Source organism: Prionailurus viverrinus, chromosome B4 (genome assembly GCF_022837055.1).
Source record: "Prionailurus viverrinus isolate Anna chromosome B4, UM_Priviv_1.0, whole genome shotgun sequence".
NCBI lineage: Eukaryota > Metazoa > Chordata > Mammalia > Carnivora > Felidae > Prionailurus > Prionailurus viverrinus.
The window spans coordinates 116,436,704-116,458,301 of NC_062567.1; the positions used below are offsets into that span (position 1 = coordinate 116,436,704).

The 21,598-nt window shown below is 40.1% G+C and overlaps 1 long non-coding RNA gene across 1 annotated transcript; it reads left to right on the forward strand.

The window, feature by feature from the left end:
* Positions 1-1,748: 1,748 nt before the first annotated feature.
* On the forward strand, positions 1,749-18,890 carry LOC125170985 (uncharacterized). The gene is made up of 5 exons (XR_007154151.1): positions 1,749-2,183; positions 6,596-6,668; positions 14,953-15,036; positions 16,496-16,685; positions 18,768-18,890. It is a non-coding gene; the product is annotated as an uncharacterized LOC125170985 (long non-coding RNA).
* The last annotated feature ends 2,708 nt before the right edge of the window (positions 18,891-21,598 follow it).

Sequence of the window (21,598 nt, forward strand, 5' to 3'; positions counted from 1 at the left end):
ATGCTGATCCCAGGGTGAGGATAAGAGATACACAGAGCAGAGCTACCCAGAGAATCTTCATCAACCAAGCCCAGACTAGATCATCTGTTCCCCAGGTGACCCATGGACATGTTAGCAAGTCCAGAAAAGACCTGAAGAGCTGCTCAGCCTAGGTCAGCCAATCTGCAGATACTGAGAAATGACAAATGATTACCGTTCTAAGCCACTGATTTTGGGGGTGGTTTGTTATACAGCATAAACATAGAAGTTATCAAGTCTTATTACAATCCTAGAATTAATTTTCTCCGTCTTGAGGATTGTATATTCCAATACAATTGAAATTATACTTATCTTCTTATATTATTTCAAGCTTTAATACAGGCTATTAGCTCACAGTAGATACCCATTAAATAAATGGTTGTTGAATGAATTCTTTATCACTGCAAAACATTTTCCACTGCCATTCTCCAGTCTCTCTCTAGCCCTGACAGCAAACTGCCCATCTACACTTTTCAAAGCCCTCCCACAGCAAGTACAACACTTTAACCTGACAACCATTCTGCAAAGCAAATTATGCTTATTTGATCACATGCTAGACAGAATGATTGTGAACACAAGGCCCTATTTTGCTCATCTATTATTGTTTATCTCATTGTGGTTTTACAGTCAGTACTAAACAGATGGATGAACATTTACAAATAAAGCATATTCTTACATTTGGCATCTCATTCTCTGTTCCTCCAAATCTCTCCAACCTGTATAAATTAGATTCAGAGTCAGACTGAATACATGAAAACCTGTTAGGAATTAAGATCCTGTTCTTCTGTAAATGGTTATTGGAAACCTGAATACAGTAGTGAAAACTGCACTTAAATAGTCATCAAAGAGACCATCTCATGCACCTGTTTCCACATGGTGCTTTGGAAAAGAGGGAGATGCAGCGAATTTAACAGTCCTTTGTTAATCCCTTGTGCCTTTATATCACATCCCAACTCTTCACTTGCATTGAATGTTCATAATTGTAACAGTTTGAATTGTCAAGGGCTCAGCTACCATGAACTAAAAAAAACTGGAGATTTGATTCATTTAACCCATTTTTTTTTACTTTTTCTACTATTGTGGTAACAATACGAATGTACTTAATAACACTTAACTGTGTACTCATTTAGCCCATCTTTGCTGTTGTATGATCCCAAAGTCCATAACCTCTATGTCCTTTAAAATAAGAGAAACTGATTATGTTTGAGAGAAGAGACTACGGTCTCCACCACTGGAGAGCTGTACTTTCCTCTTATCAATAGTCTCTCCTTCATGATCTTCCTCCCATTGAGAGGGGAGAGACAGACAAGTACCCTCTGTGCTTGAACATTCCAATCAACCATGAAGACTAAAACCCTCTTGATATAACCACCAGCTCCTGATGTGACCTAAAGAGAAAAATCATCTGATTTTTCAACATCACTGAATGAGCCAGTTCTCTTATGAAAAGAGCAATGTATCCTTAGCATCTGTTGAAACATATCTTCAGTTTCTGGAAATTATTGTTGCAATGCCAGGAATCATATCCAAAAAAATTCTAAAAATACATAATATCTTCTTTGGAATATATATGTAAGACTAAAGGGGATAGGGAAACTCCATCTCCTAGGGAAATACCAGCCCCTCTAGAACTCTCTGAGCTGGTTCTTTTAGTAAATGGCCAATGAGATCACAAAGAAGTTCACTAGGAAACAGATTTTCCCACATGCTCAGTGCTCACCACCTAGGGGCGTAGTTCAGTGTTTGGTGTGCTCCCAAATCACCGGCAAAGCACGGAAGAATGATTCTGATTCTGTTGTTCTCAGTCCAGCATCTACATTTTAAACAAGCCCATAGTCCATCAAGTTTTGTTGGTCTGTGCACAATGCCTAAGAAATGTCTCCATCCCTTTCCTGGAACCAGAGCAGAATCAATGCAAAGGGAATCTTTTCCTTCCCTGGGACCCCGTGAGTCCTGTGTGGAAACTGGAAATAGTAATGGCATCTATGGCAAAGTGTGGCTGTGAGGATTGGACTAGATAATGCATGTAAAGACTCAAAACTTTGCCTGGCCTCTCAAAGGCTCTTAACAAGTGTTATCTATTATTATTATGCAGACTTTTATACATATTGATTCCTGAGGTACCAACAAGCCACTAACATCTTCCAACCCTACAATGCAAGAAGGTAAGAAAACTCTGACTTAAATTAAGATCTGTTTCTCCGTCTATCATTTGCCTCATCAACTCCTGCTTTTTAAAGATTCTTTTCAAATAATGCCTCTTGTGAGAGGTCACCTCACCTTGCCCAGAGGTAGGCCCTCCCTTCTCTGAGGTTACCTGAGCACTCACACTTTCCTCCATCACAGCGTTTGTTATATGGCACTGGAACGCTTTGCTGACTTGTCTGTCTCCCCACTGGATTGTGATTGGCTCCAGAAAAGGGTCCATCATTCCTCTAAATAAATATTTCTGGGTATTGATCTGCAGCTCCCAACTGCACAGTACAGTGCCTGGAACACATAGATGTGCAGTACCTGTTCGAGGAAAAGTGAAGAAACAGACACAGATACTTAGACTAGAAATTGTAGATGTGATGATGGGTCTAACATATCAAAGGAAGGAAACAAGTTGAAAAGTCCACGTAGGGGAACCAAAGTCTCTATTCAGAACTTAAAGAAGGGAATAGACCCATGTAGGGTCTGGGCACATAGGTAGGGGAGCATAGTGGGTAAGGGTACTGGTTCTGGAGCCAGCCTATCTGAGCTTTGATCCAGGCTCCCTGCCTTACCAGCTATGTGACTTTGGACAAGTTAGTCACAGATGAGCCTCATTTCCTCATTTGTAAGATAGAAATAATAAAAACACTGATACTCGGGGCGCTTGGGTGGTGCAGTTGGTTAAGCGTCCGACTTCAGCCAGGTCACGATCTCGCGGTCCGTGAGTTCGAGCCCCGCGTCGGGCTCTGGGCTGATGGCTCAGAGCCTGGAGCCTGTTTCCAATTCTGTGTCTCCCTCTCTCCCTGCCCCTCCCCCGTTCATGCTCTGTCTCTCTCTGTCCCAAAAATAAATAAACATTGAAAAAAAAAACAAAACACTGATACTCTCACAGGATTCATGTGAAGATTAAGCAAATTAAATCATAATAAGAACTATGTGCCTGGCACATAAAGTCCAGAAAGTGTTAAACTGTTATTGTTGTTACTAATGGTCAAAATTACAGGTTCTGGATCAGACAGACTTGAGTTTAAATCCATGTTGTAGGGGCACCTGGCTGGCTCAGTTGGTAGAGCATGTGACTCTTGATCTTGGGGTCATGAGTTTAAGATCTCTGTTAGGTGCAGAGCTTACATTAAAAAATAATAATAATAAATTAATTAATCCATGTTCCAGCAACTACCAGTTGTGTGATCTTGAGTGATTTTGTTAAATTTTGTCAATTTCCATTTCCTCCTCTATAATATGGCAATAATACCTGTATCAGGAAAATAATATATTTGAAAGTGGCTAGCACCATGACGTCTGGCACTTTTAAGTTCTCCAGAAAGGATCATTATCATTAAGGCAGCAAGGTACCACACAAAGTTCAAACTGGGGAAGGGACAGAGAATGCAATCCAAATAGAACTAGGAGCAGTGTCATGGGGGGGACAGGCCAAAGAAACGGTGTCATCAGTCTACTGAAAGAGGCTCGGTTGCCTTATATCTGGCTTAATGCATGTGGACAAGGATCTAGGTGACTGCCACACTCCAAAGTGATACAAGACTCTGGGGGTCTGACATCCTCCTCCACACCCCAGGTTGGGCATCCTTTGTACTCCCATAGCTTACTCTGATTCTTCTACTTTGTTCTTAAAGGTATTTATGTGGGTATCAGCATCATGTCTCACCTCCCTCGGCACCCCTACTGCCTGGCATATTTAATGTCCATTGAGTTATCACTGGAAGCTAAAGAGCACTGGGAGAAGGCTGGTAGCTCTGAAAGGGTCTTGATTCCAACAGTTAGAGTCTATAAGCCTCGATTTAACTCTTACATTTATACTTGCTTGCATTATTTCTTTTACTTTAAAATTTTTGAAATTATCTTGCCCCAACTACAAAGTAAACCAGTTTAAACACAACCTCAGACTTTACATAAAATTTCTGAGGTCCACAAACCTAAGAGAAAAGTGAAACTGCCTCTGTCCCCTTCCCACTCCACCTCCTGCTCCCCCAACAAAAGTTTCTACAAAATCTCACTGATAGTACATCAAGCATTAAAAACGGCTATTTTTTAACATAGTTTTCTAATCCATTGTTTTACAGAATAGGGGAAGAAAGCAGTGTTTCCTAATCGTATATACATACACCACAAGAAAACTTAGTTCCTCTTAGTGAAGTCGATCTCTGTGTTTGCAAAAACTCAATTTGCAGCCTGGGAAAGTGATATTTATTTGAAGGAGCTTATTGCCGAAAGTGAATCATAAATCTGCTGGCTGTTGAGACTTCAAGGCAGGAAGAACAAAGGCAATTATTAGTCTGAATGTTCCACTGACGATATGAAATCTTTGTCTTTCAAAGCATTTGTTTAAGTAAGAAAAAGTTTGCCCAGCCTGGAGAAGGTTCTATTGTGGGATATGAAACTTCTGAAGCCTCCAAAGCTTATTTATATATTTGCCAGGCTTCTCTCTGCCAACTTTCTCCTCTCCCAGAGCGTCCGTTAATGCTAAGAAAAGCCTCCAAAAAGCACACATTATAAGCAAAGAAAAATCTTAATGAATGTAATATATTTGGCAAATCTGTTTTATCTACCAAGGAGATTTCCTTCCTCTCTTCATCACACATTTCTTTTCTTTGTTTTTTTTTTTAAATGTTCTTCTTCTTGATTCATCCTTGGGAGTTTATTCTTCTCTCCTCTCAAAAATAAAAAGTAAAAATAGAAACCCAAGCAGTCTTTTGACTTTCATTCTCTTCCTGTCATTTTCCATTTCTTCCTATTTATTTTTTTTTTCTTTTGGGAAACCAAGGAGAGAAAGGAGAACTTAAGAGCCCTGTGTTAATTTCCCTTCTCTTGCTCAACCAGAGAAGAATCCATTGCAAAACCCAGCTCCCAACTATGCACATGTGGGCAGTGCATGTTACGGACGGTCCCTGGCCAATGTGCCTGCCAAGCTCGCCTCCCCTGCCACCCAGCATACTCCTTCCCTCAGCTGGTGTCTGTTGAGGAATTGCTAGGCCATCTTAATATAGACCTGAACAGCCCCACATCAGCTGTCAGCTATAGAAAGAGAATTTTTCATCAGACGAAGCATTTCAAATACAAAAGATTTAGGAGTTACCTGGACAATTTCCTCCAAATGTTAGTGAGGTTAAGTGTGACTTCACTGTATTTGCATATCTTTGTACAGAATTTGATTCTATTGAAGCTGTGCTACCTGAAGCACACCTGTGACCTGAAATTCTCTTCACACCTTGGGCACGGTGTCTGGGCCAGCAGCATCGGCATCATCCAGGAGTTTTGTAGAAATGTAGCGTGTTGGGTCCTATCCCTCAATCTACTGAATCAGAAATTTCACTTTAACAAGATCGCCAGGTGGTTCACGTGCACATCAGGGTTTAAGAAGCTCAGTTAACACCAAGTGCGTACGAGGCCCCTGGGATTTGGGTTGGCGAAGTGATGGGGGCTGCACCTGCTAAGCCTGCTGCTTCTGTTGCACGCTCCCTCTGCCAGGTGGTTTGTATCTCTGGGGTGTCACCAGGCTCCCCCATCCATTCCGCGTCCCTAACTGTCTTTGCCTCTCCATCTGTTGGCTACACTGGACTGCTGGGGCGTTGGTCTCTACAAACGCAGGTGACACTGGTGCACGGGCTGGCCATGCTCTTCCCTCCCCGCCAGTCCGCCCTGTACCTGTGTGAGTTGTTGTCACGGAGACTGACGACTTGACATTTACAGTTCCTTTCCCAGAGAGGAGCACAGACATTTCACAAAAGCTGCATGTAATCCTCCTCAATCCCCTGCAGAAGGGGAGGGAGAATGCATTTTAAAATAATCCCATTTGATTCATCCCATCTATCTGGTATTCTCTTCCCTTTTGGAATGGATGGAAAACAAATAACTAAAGATGCACTGCCCCTGAGGGAAGTGTGTGTGTGCATGTGTGTGCGCATGTGTGCGTGTGCATGCCATATTTTTTAATTTCGACAAGGCATCTAGGTTTAAGCAACTTCTGAGACAACTTCAGATTCTTCATAGAATTTCTTCCAAGTCTGTGATGATAGGCATTTGTCTGGCCATTTCATGGCCCACACTGTAAACCCAGGCTACGTCCCCAAAGCCATTAACCCCAAGCACACATATTCCCACAGGTACATGGGCAGGAGACCATGTGTAGTGAATGGGTCCCTTGAGCCTTGGGCCAGCCTCACACTGAAGATACAAATGCAGACCACATCGCTCGTCTGGCAGCAGGGACTCTCCACGCCGAGGCTGTATAACCACTTCTCCAAACACATACCTGTGCATCTTAGTGCCTCTTTTTATCTGCATGTCTCATACTCCCAAGCAGCTTCCAACACCAGGCCATTAGTTTGGAATCCTGAGTTCCTCCTTTCTTTTCTTTCAGGCCGACAAGAACGTGGAGGGACAGCCCCTGGCTGGCACAGGCAGTGAACTTCTTCCAGACATCAAGGGTTCCGGTCAGTTTGTTGTGGTTTTGTTCCTCTGAATGACCTGACAGGGTCCTGAATAACCTCAGGCTCATCTGCTTGACACTCAACACCTGAGCCCAATGAGGAACACAGTGTCTGGAAGCTTCCAGAGGGATCACATCTCCTGTCGGGTCATTGTTGGGCATCATGCCTCCTCCCTGCAGCACTTGTGAGAGATGTCAGAGTGTGTGTTTCCTGACAGGTGGCATTGGGCCCAGGATTTTAAAAATACCTGCAAGAATAAAAAAGAAATGCACTATCCTTCTACCTTAACGTGGCCACAGACAGTTTCTCATTAGCCTTCTAGAAGTGCCAAGTAAGAAAGATGGAAACAGGCAGCTAAGGAATAGGACTGGATCTCTCACAGGCCCCTGTCTGAGGTTGTTAAATGAAGCATCGGGCCCTCTGAAAGTCTCTGGGGTAGCCTCTGTAAGAACAGAGCCGCCCCTGCCCCGAATGCAGCACTGAGCTGTATAGGACATTTGCAAACTCTAGGAATCTTAGTTTCTCTCAAGAAGCTCCCACCTATCACCAGATTGAAATAAGAGCTTTCTCTCCTAGCCACAGAATGCAAAGTGGACTCTCAAAAATGAAACATTTTATTCCATTTAGTTTAAATCAAGTTAATCCAGCAGAAAGAGAGAGCATAGGCATGTATTCCCAACAAGGAGGAAGGCCACTGTTGTACTGAGTTCCAGCAGGGAGGCGGAACTGAGACTCTGGCCCAGTATGTGACTTTTCTGTGAGTTTCAGGGGGTTGAAAAAAATCCAATTTGAATATTTTAAGATCCTCAGGAGGATCTGGCTGGTAACAGGGAGTGACTTGCTACCCACAGATTAACTCAAATGGAAAATAAGGTCAGTCTAAATGACCCTCATGCATATTTCTGGAATAGTCCCAAAATGGAATGTCCTTCTCTCACACTGCATTTTCTAACACTGTTCTTTAAATCTACTAAAGAACAAGATCTAAGAACATACCGCATTTTAGGCCTTAGTCCTAATTCTGCCCATATTTAGCTACCAGATTGGACAGCATGCAATCTTAGATTAATCACTGCAATTTCAGTTCCGTGCAACAAATATTTGCTGTCCCTACTGAGTGCCTGGGAGCTCTGTGGAGGATACCAGAGTGTAAAACCCAGTTTCCTACATGAAGGTGTATGCCATGTAAAGCCAGGCTGGCCTTCCCTACCCAGCAGTCAGCCTTAGTCTGGAGTCTCATTCAAAGAAATGCAGCTGGGAGCATCTGGTTGGCTCAGTCGGTAGAGCATGTGACTCTTGATCTCAGGGTTGTGAGTTTGAGCCCCATGTTGGGTGTAGAGAGTGCTTAAAAATAAAATCTTTAAAAAAGAAAAGAAAAGAAATACAGCCAGAACTAACCAAGAAGCAATTTTTATCTTTACTGAAATCTATTAAAATTGTCCAGAGATCACACTGGTAACACAACACACACCAAAACTGACTGAAACCAGCTTTTCCTTCCAGTTTTATCCACAGAAGAATCATATTTGTGTGTGCATTCATATGCCTTGCACCTGCCTCCAAAGACCCTCTTTTCCCTCTCCAAGATCCCCAAACCTCTCAAACTCAACTCCCACAAAATGTCTTCTCTGTCTCCCCTCCCACTGTCTGTATCCACTACTTTTCTCTTGTCAGGAGTTCTTTGATATTTCCAGTGTAAACCTGGCTGGCTTCTCCCAACTCGTCTGGTCTCCCCATCATCCACAAGCAATAAGTGCTGGTCCAGGAGCCTGCCTGGCAAAACACAATTGTCCTCAGGGAAGTAGCACCACAAGCTGAGGGCAGAAGGGATGCTATGAGTATTTAAATGATAGTTTTTCCCTATTAGGAGGGAACTATTTAATAAATATTAATTGGATACTTATTTTAGGGGCTGAACCGCTGCCCAATATGAACTTTATTGATAAAAAAGACATGGTCCCTGCCCTCAAGGAGCTTACTCTCTACAGGGGAAGGCAATTCCCAGTAATTGAATAATTACTCGTGTGATGAATCCTGCAGCCACCAGCGTGGTAAGACCCTAATGCAGATGTCCCAAATGATGTAAATTAAAGAGGTCACATCCCATTCCATACCCATTGTTAAGTGCAGAGACCTCTTCAAAATGTCTGCAAAATTCCCATGGAGAGGAAAATGGAAGAAGGAGATATATGTTCCTGCATCTGCTGATTTCTCTCCCATTTCCTGCCTCTGCTGAATCCCTGTTCTCTGTTCTATGCGTTGAGGTCAACCCTTTATCTCCCTGATTCCCCACTGAAGCAACAAGGGAACAATGCCTGTGGATGTGTAGCAAAACTTTTGCTAAGGTTTTCTAGGTCACCGTCAAAGAGTTATATCCCTGCATGACAGAGCGAATAACTTAAAACTACATACTGGTCATCTCATCCTAAAAGTCCTTTTGGCCACCATGGCACAGGGAGTTTGTGACCTCTCTATTTCAGTTAGCACTTAGACACTGACCATCTTGGTGTTTCTCATGTGTGTGTGTCGATTGCATGCAAATGTACATGCACGCGTGCACACACACACACACACACACACACACACAGTCTAATTCTAAATTCCTCTTACTGTATTATGCACAGAAATTCAGCTCTCTTCTCTCTTTATACCCAGACTCAGTCCCAGCCAAACCCTAGATAACAAAAACCTTCAGGTAGTCAGATAAGCAAAACAGCTAGCTATATGTTCAAAAGCAAAAAGAACCACAAATGTATATAGTCTTTCCTCTAATAGGATCTACCCTCTTTTGTTAAGTAACAAAAAAAAAATTTACACCAACACTGAATGATATAAAAGTTGTCCCTTTCTACGTAATAAGGTTAGACCAAATATTCTCTAAGACCCACTAGAATATAATCTCCAAAAGAGCAGAGACAGTGTCTCTTATTCTCTGCTATACCCAGGATCTACAATTCTATATCAACAAGTGTTTTTTAAATAATTTGTTAAAATCTCTTTTGGTGCTGACATTGTGTGATCCTTTAATATTTGCAATTCTTCATTTTTATTTTTCACTTCATACCTTTCTCACATATGGAGAAAGAATAGAAGAAAAGTTTTAGTCCAAAGAGTTAAAGCATTATATTTGTTTTATTACTGTATCAGGATTATTTCAGCTATGAGTAACTGAAAAACCAGCTAAAAAAGGCTTAAGTGATAAGGAAATTTATGATTTCACTGAATGCAGAGTTTAAAGATGATATTGCCCCAGGATTAATCAAGGCAGCAGCTTGGCAACATTATCAATATTCAGGTTCTTTTCATCTTTCTACTCTGCCATCCTCAGTGAGGTCCTTAAGAACATCTCATAGCTGCAAAATGGCTGCAGCTGCACCAAACATCATATTCACACACAAAGCCCTTCTCTGGGTCCTTTGTGAGGAACAAAGATAAACTTCCCAAAAGCCAGTCTGTAGACTTACCTCATATTTCACTGCCCAAAATCACCTTCCATGCTCAGTCCTAAGCCAATCAATGGCAAGGGAGATAAAAGAACAATAGATGCCTAAGACCAATCAGGATTCAGTTCTGGAGTTGGGACACCAGAGTCCTGGAAGATCCCAAAGTCCCTGAAGAGCATGGCCACTTTCTACCCGAACAAAATTAGGGTGGTAGCAAGAATAAAGGAAGGCATGTTGCTGGAGAGTCAACCAACAGTATATGTCATAATTACTATAATAAAAAAGCCATTGGGAATGTGGTGAGAATTATTTTGGGGGGGAGGGGTTCATCACTGATGAACCCAAAATTGTCAATATTGATACATTAATCTCTTTTTCCACAAACCTTTAATCAGATTTTATGTCCAAAGTAATGGGGAGTATGAGAGAAAAAATTGTTAATGTCTCCCTTACTTTCATTATATTATCCTGTTTTAACTGAAAACTTTCTGAGGAATGTATCCCCATCCCCTATGCCATGGCACTGAAACAAACAAAAACCATATGCAATGGATTGCACCAAACTCTAGGAGGCTGTTATTTATTTCAAACACCATATAACCCCCCTCTCAAAAATATTATCTTGTGAAGTTTCTCTCCTGGATTCCAAAATAGAACACATAAGAGCTGGTCATTAATTCTAGTGACCACAGCAAACAGTGACAGACAGTGAGGCTGTAAGTACAAAGTGTCAGGCCATTTAGTGGAGATGCAGAGAAAAAGACAACAAACCCTTCTCCATCTCCACTGTCCTTGATAAGTCAAAGACTCTCCTGGATGCAAGTGACGAAAATCTGACCTGAATCATCTTAAATACAAGACTTGCACCAATTTATCAAGACATTCTCTGTGATTCTCCACAAAAAGGAAACTTCTTCCTAATTCAAATGTTTGTATCATCTTCTTTTAGGATTTTTTCTGAAAGAGCAAAAAGTTTAAAAGCTTCCTACTTGCCAAATAGCACAGCATGATAAATATTATAGCACCCAAATTACCATCAGCAGAGTCCCAGTCGCTTGCATCTGCTTGTGGGGTTCTCTTTACAATCAATCAGGTGTATTGAAAAGGTCTTTGTGATGCAGACGGGAACAAAAGTCACCTGTGTTTTTCAGTTTACTCTAATTTGTACACAAGATATAATTTGCTACACCGCAGGTCTCTTGCTCAAAGAGATTCAAAACAACAAAAGCAAAAATAATCACTACTATTCTGAGAGTGAGATAAGTGATAAAGAACCTAGCTGTGATCAGCTGGGAATTACATTAAATCTAAACCATACAAAGGAGCAAAGATTTTTAGTGGAGGAAAATGCCTAAAGGTTTATCCACTGTAACCCCTCATTTCATAGATGGTGAGGCCAGTGGCCTTGTAGTTAACATGGCCAATTGAATACATAAGTTGATTTTCATTCCCTTTTCATACCCAATTAGACTATTAGTAAAGGAACACAAAAGGTGTAAGCCCACTAGGAAAAGAGAACAGGAGAAGAGACATAGTACACAAGAAACCACAGTGGAATAGACGAGTGGTGGTAGGTTAGCAAACAGAGAAATCTGGAAATTAAGTGCCTCTAGAGGGAAATCCAATGGTGAGAAAACCTGCTTGTGCCTCTAAACTCCCAGAAAGGCATGGGAATTGGTGATACCAGTTATCTCAGAAGGCATGGGAATGAGGATCCAGAAAATTGATTAAAAGTCAGGATAAGGAGCTGGTGTATTTCCAAGGTCTCCTTCCCAACTCTTCTCATCCTCCGCTTTGTCACAATGTGGGAAGCTACCACTCTAGAAACAATGAACCAGAGGAGCTAGCTACATACTAGGGCAACGGAGGGAGGGATGAGGCACAACAGGGAATTACACTGGATTAATAACAATGACAACAATGACAATAAAAATGGGTAACTTACTGAATACTCATTGTTTCAAATACCTCAGGCACTTTATAGATATTAATCACTTAACCCTAACAACTATCCCATAAAGTAGATACTGTTAGTGCCCTCATTTTACAAATGAGGGCACAGGTAAAAACAACTCAAAGTGACCGAGCAGAACTTTATTTCTTTTTAAATTTATTGATTTTTTTTAAAATTTACATCCAAGTTAGTTAGCATATAGTGCAATAATGATTTCAGGAGTAGAATCCAGTGACTCATCCCCTACATATAACACCAGGACACTACCCATGCCTCTACCCATTTAGCCCATCTCCCCACCCAAAACCTCACCAGCACCCCTCTGTTTGTTCTTTGTATTTAAGAGTATATTATGTTTTATCCCCCTCTTTTTATATTATTTTTTCTTCCCTTCCCTCATGTTGATCTGTTTCGTATCTTAAAATCCTCATATGAGTGAAGTCATATGATATTTGTCTTTCTCTGACTAATATCGCTTAGCATAATACACTTTAGTTCCATCCACGTTGTTGCAAATGGCAAGATTTCATTCTTTTTGATTGCCAAGTAATACTCTCTCTCTCTCTCTCTCTCTCTCTATATATATATATATATATATATATATATATATATATACATACATATATATATACCACATCTTCTTTATCCATTCATCTGTCGATGGACATTTGGTCTTTCCATACTTTGGCTACTGTCGATAGTACTAAGATAAACATTGGGGTGCATGTGCCCCTTCAAATCAGCATACCTCTGTCCTTTGGATAAATACCTAGTAGTGCCACTGCTGGATTGTAGGGTAGTTCTATTTTTAATTTTTTGAGGAACCTCCACACTATTTTCCAGAGTGGCTGCAGCAGTTTGCATTCCCACCAGCAGTGACAGCAGAACTTTAAAATCAGTAAGTCTGACTTTAGCATCTGATTATTAACCACCATAAAGAGGATGATCATACCCCAGTCATGGTTTCCAGAAAGCCATGATTCAGATGTACAGGTCCAATCATAAATTCAAGTGTTCATCATTATAAAGGTTGAAGAACCACAGAGAAAAGACCTACAAGTCCTGCCTGATCAAAGTGTCCAGTCAGCCCAACCCACCAAGAGCCCAGAATTACTACTCAACTTTTTTAAACCTTACAACTTAATATGAACTGACAACCAAGGACACCATACATTTGAGGAAAGTCTGTAATGTGAAAAAGAGGAACCAAAACAAACTGAAGAGAGGCAGTTCAGAGAAAACAGAAACAATGTGCAGAAGAAAATTTTTAAAAAACTAGAATATTCTCAAAGAAATAAGAAAAACAATAACATCCCAGAAAGAAATGAAGAATGATATTTAAAAAAAAAGAAATAGAGGTGCCTTGATGGCTCAGTTGGTTAAGCATCCAAATCTTGATTTGGGCTCATGGTTTGTGAGTTTGAGCCCCATATCAAGCTCCATACTGACAGCATGAAGCCTGCTTGGGATTCCCTCTCTCTCTCTGTTTTTGCCCCATCTCTCTCTTTATCTCTCAAAATAAATAAGTAAACTTAAAAAATAATAATAAAAGAAATATACATGTAAACAAGAAAAAATCTTTTAATTTAAAAAATGACACCAGAAATTTTTAAATTTAAATAGAAAAATTGGAAGTCAAAGTTGAAGAAATTAGAAAATAAATAGATACATAAACAAATAAAGGGAAAATAAGACAAGAAATCTGCATAATCAATCTAGTATTCTAATATTTTATCAGTAAGAGTTCCATAAAGAATCCTTCTCCCACCCACCCCCCCCCCCACACAGAGAAAAGGGAGGAGAGAATTATCAAAGAAATAATACAAGAAAATATCCCAGAACTGAAAAAAATTTTGAAAAGGGCCTATTGACTATCCAGCATAATAAACAATAAGAAACAACTCCAAGGTACATCATTTTAAATCTCAGAATATCAATAGTAGCAGAGTAGCACAGCGGAAGCGTGCTGGGCCCATAAATTTCAGAATATCAGGGATGAAGAAAAGATCAAAAGAACCTTCACAGAGCAAAAAAATAACATGTATAAAGAATTAAGAATCAGAACAACATTAGATTTCTTAAGAGGAATTCTAGAAGTTAACAGACAGGAAAGAAATATCATCATAATTCATAATTATGAGGGAAAAGGATTTCCAAACTAGCTTTTGCTATTTCTCCAACCTCTCTTGCTCTGCCTTGGCCAACCCAATCAAACTTGCAACCAGCTTCAAATCTGGAAGAAATTAAGTAAATCTCCAGGAGCACCTGGATTGGCCTGTACTGGACTTGGCAGGTGTGGCAACACAGGCCAATCCTGGAACCCACCTCTGCTGCTGTCGCCATTCCAAAGAATCAACTCCAGGCACCTTTTCTGTGGGGATGTACATCATCTCTTGCAGACCCGGACCATTCCACCTTTATGATAGATTTCCAAAATCTGACCTTTTGGAGCTAGTAAATTAATTTTTCTATTTTTAATTGCTACCCTAACCAACTACCACAAATATTGTGATTTTTAACAACACAAATTTATTATCTCACAGTTCTGTAGGTCAGAAGTCCAAGTAGATTAGACTTCTTTCTCAGCTGTGGGTCTCAAAAGGCTGAAGTCGGGTGTAGGCCAACCCGAACACTTTATCTGGAGACTCTGGAAGAGAATCTGCTTCTGGATGCATTCACTTGGTTGGTAGAATTCAGTCCCTTGTGGATGTGGGGCTGAGGTCCCCACTTCCTTGCAGACTGTCAACCAGAAACCTTTCCCAGCCCCTATAGATCTCCCTTTGTTCTTTGCACAAAGCCCCCTTCATCTCAGGGTCAGCAACAGTGCAAGTCCTTCTTGCCCTTGGACTCTCACTGATTTCTCCTTCTGCTGCTTCTCTTCTACCTCCAGCCAAAGAAACTTCTCTACTTTCAAGGATTCATAGGATTATATTGGGGTCATGCAGATAATCCAGGATGATCCCCCTACCTTAAGGTATGTAACCTTAACACACCTGCAAAATCCCTTCCACCACGTTACATAATGTGCTCACAGGTTTCATGATTAGGATGTGGACATTCTCAAGGGAACCATTCTGCCTATCACAGTTTCTAAAGAAAATGAACTAAGTTTACTATGGCAATAGATAAATCTATTTGGTCCCTGGCTCATCACATTGGAATAGGAGCATTTGTGCTTTCACATGTATATGGTAAGACCAGCAATTACTAATACAACAAAATCTGAGTGCCTACTATGTGAAAACACTGGTAAGCATTGGGAACTCACATGATGAAAACACAGAGTTCACTCTCAAGATTCTCACAATCCAAGAGAAGAGACAGAATAGTAATCATAAACATATGTGGAAAATACAGTGTAAGATAAACTAAAGGGTTTTTGAAAGCACAGTAGTGGGGCACCACCCCAGCCTTGGGATGGGGAAAGGTTTCTTTTTTTTTTTAATGTTTATCTATTTTTGAGAGAGAGAACGAGAGAGAGAGAGAGGAGAGAGTGCCAGCACATGAGTCAGGGAAAGGCAGGGAGAGGAGGGGACAGAGGATCCAAAGTGGGCTCTGTGCTGACAGCAGGGGCTCAAATGCAGGGCTTAAACTCACGAACCCGTGAGATCATGACCTGCACCAAAGTCGGACAATTAACTGACTGAGCCACCCAGGTGCCCCCAGGGGAAGGTTTCTTGAAGGAAGTAACACTGAAATGAATTTTCAATTTTCAATGATAAGCAGGAGTAAGCCAGGAGGGCTATGGGGATTAGAAAGTTAGAAAGAGGGAAAAAGCAGAAAAATATAAACGTTCACATACATATACATGCAAGTATTTTAGAACTCAAAATGAACATCTGGAAACCAAGGACTCTTCTCTTACAAATACTGTAGGATGTTCTGGACAGAGTTCCTAGAGAATAGTATGAATATTAAAGAAAACTACGTCTCCTCTAACAATTTAATAACACATTATATTAATACAGCATCCCAATATTTTATGAACACTTGCATACATGTCATTTTATATTTCATCAGCCCTGTGAGGTGAGACAAGCACGTATTGTTATTCCCATTTCATGGATATGAAATATGGAGTTCAGAGGAATTAGGGACTTGATCAGAGGTGACCTGTCTCCTGACAGGACTCCAATCAGAAACCAGACCATCCAGACCCAGTTAGAAAATCCAGTATTTATTTTTCACTGCGCTGGGCCACATTCTATTTGACAAGTTCTGTTCAATTTGTTAGCTCTTTGCTTCATTTTTTAAATGCATGTGATATAATTATGGATTTATGAAATACCTGAAAAAACACCAATTGATTCTTACTTTTTGCCTTTGAGCTTATCACACAAAAAGGAAGCAAAATTATACCCTTACTTAGACATTATTGCTTTGTTGATTTTTATGTGTCCCCAAAATGAATAATTTTTGTTGTTCTACTACAGTTATTAAAAGAAATAGAAGATCTGATCCACAGAAACACTGTGATTGTCGCAGGGAAGCATATCCTAGAGGGCATGCAGGCTATTGATATTCTCTCCTCAAGCCGGAAACTCTCTGGAGATCCATGAGAAACACAGAATCACAACAAAGACTGGAAAACAAATGGATGGAATCAGAGACGGTTGCAGACACGTAAATAGCTTTTCACGCTGTTGCCATTTCAGTTTGAATTCTACTTTAGTTTTGCAAATTGATGGGGGGGAAAATCTAGTTTTTATTTCAGTGTGTTTAACTTTTCAGTTAAAGACCAAAGAGTAGGTTTCTACACTCGAAATGGTTCCTTTTGGTTGCTTTATTAAAAATCACAAAGCTCCTTCCCCCCCCCCAAAAAAGAGGCCCATTCGTTATATTGCAATGTTAAGAGCAAAATCAAAGGAGAATGTGTGACTTTCTTTGCACCGAAGTTTTAATATTTTCATAAGGATCCTCTCTTCGGCTCCTCAAGCATTTGCCTTTCATTTTGTTTTATTGAATTAGGCTGCAAAGCACTCAAGCATGAAACTCTTTGTCATCTCTAACCAGGCTTCCATTGATTCCACATATCCATATGCCTCGTCTTGGTATATTAATCTATACATCTATTGCACTGAAAGAGAGAATTCTCTAATTTATTATGTAAAAGGATAAGCCAACTCCAGAGCCCATTTGCATGCAGGTATGCTTAAAAGTAGATTTGTTTCCTCAGACTTAGAGCTGGCTTCTTTAGTGGCATTAAAACAAGGGAAAAATGAAATTACATTGTGATTTTTACGGTGGATTATACTACAACTATGACAAAAGCGGGCCAATATCTCGGCTTTTATTTCTTTAAATATAAGCAAATTTGAATACAAAGAATTCTAGATTCAGTATAAGCAAAACTCTGCACATACACCCCCTCAGAAATGCAAATCACACAATTAATTCACCACCTGCTTCTCATTTGGGTCGGATTGCCCACAGCCCAAGCAAAGGATTTGCTAGGGTGGTGAAGATCTTTATGTGAGTGGCCAAAAAATTTTTCCTCCTAAATATTACTCTTCCAAATACTACAGAAAGAAATATATAAAATAGGCAATAACGTAATCAAGAATTTCAGAGTCAGAAGACCTTAGCTATTGTTTACAACATATCGTCAGCTTAACCTTTCTTCAGTGTTCTTGCATTCCAAGCAACATAATTAATGTGTCCTGAAGGCCCTCTCCTTGGTTACAGAAAGTTTTTAGGTATGCTTTTAAGCTTCTCTTTTACTTTATTCTGATTCAGAGTCATCTTCTCTACTAACAGTAAGTACCTGGGTTGTCCATCACACAAATATTTATTGAGTGCCACCTCTGCACTAGGCACTGTTCTATGTGCTGGGGGTATAGCGATGAGCAAGTCAGATGAGAACCCTGCTGTCATGGAAGATGGACTGCAAACACATGAATATATTAGAAAAGGGATCTGAAGAAAATTCAGTATGACAATGTGAAGACACTATCTTCACTCTGCCTACCATAGTTTCTAAAGAAACCACCCCCCATTAGATGGGGGTAGTCAGCAAAGACCTGAGCTGAGACCTGAATGACAAGAGCCAATCAAATGCAGTTGGGGATAGAGGATGTACTCTAGACAAGGCAACAGCCAAGTGCAAAGGCCTGAGGTATAAATGAGACCTGAGGCTGGTCTACTCCAGCTGGATAAGAAAGCAATACATCCACTACTGAGCCTCTGAATACAGAAGTGAAAACTTCCACTTCTATCCTCAAAGAGCTCAGTCTAGTGGCAAAATAGGCAAACAATTTGAATATAATTCAATAAGTGCTCTGACAGCAGTGTGTACATGGTGTTATGGGACAGGAAAGGAGAGATCAGGTAGAGTCGTGGAAGCTGTCATAAGTTAGGTGCCAGTCAATGCGGGTTTTCATCCTGGATCAACCATTAATTAGCATGAACTTTGGCAGGTGAAATTTATTCATATATTCATGCACTCAGTCAACAAATGTTGAGTAAGCATAATATTCTAGGACTATGCTTATGTGGGAGATCTACATTAATTATGCTTTTGGTTAAGAGGAATAGAAAGTCAACTGAAAAAGCTCAAAATGGCTTAAACAAAAGAGATTTCTTGATTTGGATAACTGAAAAGTCCAGGAGTTTGGCTTCAAGTATGGGCTAGTCTAAGTGCTCAAACAATAATTCTATCTCTCTTTCTTTCCACTTCTTTCTTTCCCTCTTTTTCTCTCTCCCCAGATCCCAACTCTACTTTTTGTATATTGTCTTCAGTCTGTGGAAGGAAGTTTGATGTGACTTATATCCTCCCAAATTCAAATCCAGAAGAAAAGAAAAAAAGCTTCTTCCTCCTCAGCAGTTCCAACAAATGTCCTAAAATTGACGGGCAGGTTTAGTCATGCTTTTGTTCCTAGAACAATCACTCTGACCAGGGGAACTATTGTTCTGACTGACCAGGTCTGGGTCACATCCTATCCTAGGAAGTCAAGGATTTAGTAAATCTACGTGAACCAAATGTATTGAGATGGAGGGAGGGATGATTCTCCAGGATATAGATTACAATACCAGAAAACAGGGCAAATGAAAGCTGGGCAAGCAAAACCCACAAATGTCTATTATAGGACTCAAGGCTAAATGGGCATTGTCCCTAGATCAAAGAACTCAGTCATGTGACAGAAATAAACTACTCCCCCCAAAATCATAATATAATGTGATACATACCTTACTAGCTGTGCACATTTAAGCTTCAATGGTGTCTTTAATTCTTGCCAGTGTTGGGTACATGAACTGTCTTTCTTTTGTGTCTCCCTCCCTGCAGGACCCATTCCTCAGATTCTTCTCAACCTGTGCACTGGGATTCTCAATACTTTCCCACCAATTCTGCTCCCCTTTCCTTATCTTTCCCTCAGTTTTTCTATAGGTCCTTTTAATCTAACATTGAGAATTATTAGTTAAAATCAATAATTTTACTTTCTTGAATTTTTCAAAAAGACAAGTTTAAAAAACAACCATGTCATCCTGTCCCATAGCCAAAAACTGAATAATCCCTTTACCCACAAGCATGTGAAGATAAAGGATCTCTTCACCCACCATATCTAGCTACCATTTCGCAACCTAAGACGTACAAAACTGTGGGCCTCCAATTACAGATAACCTTGCTTACATTTTGCACATAATTAAAATTTTCCTGCCCTTTGCAATTGTATTCCATCTCTCAGCTTGATTTCTTTAATTTGTCCCATATCTTAAAGGGGCTCTGTTCAACATTTGGTATTTGATAGATCCCATGGGTCTTTGTTGCTGACAACAATGCTGCCATCTCTATGCCTGTTTTATAGTCAGATACATATGTGTCCCTAATTGCTTTCATTTTTAATGGAAATCTGATGAGGAAAGTTCTCAGATTTTCTAAAACATTCATCATAAAGTAACTCCCTGTCCTAGAATTGTACTCAAAACCGTAAGTCATTTTAAGATAGGCTGGCTGAAGTATGAGTTTTGTCCATTCCCATATTTGTTGAATATAAAAATCAATAATGCCACCACTCTGCACATTTATCTAATGTAATAATCAATACTAATACCTTTCCTGATATTTACTTAATATAATAATCAATAACAATACTGTTTGTTTATTTGATGCCATTGATCAAGGAAGAAGACCAAATCTATGTGTTTTATTCACCCTATGTACTTTCAGACTGGGCCATCCACTGCTAATACCTCCCTTCTTTTTCTCACTTCCCACTCTCTAGACCTGAGCAGAGAGAGCATCCTTCCTTGTGAAAGGTGACAGTCAGTAAATTATCATTTTTTTGTGACGCAGCCAGAAATTGAGCCTCTCTCCACATTATTCTAGGTACTGTGAAGGAAACAAAGAAATATAGTGTAATTTACTCCACATCTGTTAGAGTAAATAGTAGCTGCTACAACACATAAGCTCCCAAAGCCAAGTTGCTGGAGTAACTTGATAAGTTGGTTGCTTACCATAAAACAGTATAATGTTTTATGGTTGATGGAACACTTCCATATAATACTTCAGAGACCTAGGCTTCTTCCATATTATAGATCCACCCTCCCCTAGAATCTCCCAATCCTCTGCATTCAGCCAGCACATAGGGAAAGAGCATGGAAAACCATGTGTAGGATGTTTTAATAAGTCAGACTAGGTGTAGCATTGATTCCTTCTGCCTACATTCCTTTGGCTAGAACTCAGTCCACATCTAAATGCAAGGCAAGGCAAGATAAGAATATGGTCTAGCTATATGCCCAAGAGGAAGGGAAAGGATTTGGTCAACAATTAGCCAGTCTCTGCCACCATCTCATCCTTGAGTTGCTTATAATTCAAAGAGGAAACAAATGAAGTATTATACACATGATTAAAAGGGAGAATCATTAGAGACTGGATTAGTCAGGGAAGGCTTTCTAAGGAAAGACTTTAAAAATAGGTAGAATCTGGAGATAATAGGCAGCACCATCCCAAGAAATAAAACAATACAGTATATGCAAAAAAAGAGGTAGAGAGATACGTATGCATTAGGCAGAGGAATATGAGGGGGCCCATGCAGACAATTTTGCAAAGTCTATGTTGGGAAGGAAAAAACAACATACCTGGCTAAAAAGACTGGATAAAACTACCTCAGTTAGGACCATGATTCTGCCACCTTGAACACATGTTTGCATTGCATTAGGATTCCTCTGGTCCAGCCAAAGGGCCCAGTGTACTTTACCACCTTTTTCTAAGTAATCTCTAAATCTCAGCTGGCATTTCAAGTTTGAGTGGAAAATGTTGACATTACCTAGAGGGTGTCCCTCACTAATTTTGAGCTTCTCAAAGAACAAAGAAAAAACAAATAGCAAATTCTAAGAGACTATGATTAACCTAAGTAATCATCTCACTTGTGAATTAAACTAGTCCTTGTAATACTATGAAACTAAGAAGTCATTGAGAATGAGACGTTTCAGTTGAGAACACATAGGAGTAGATAGTTAAATATCTTGACCATGGGCATGACATTACCACAAAATCAAAGTAGAAATTAAAAGCCAGTAGTTCTCTCTTTGGTTTATCC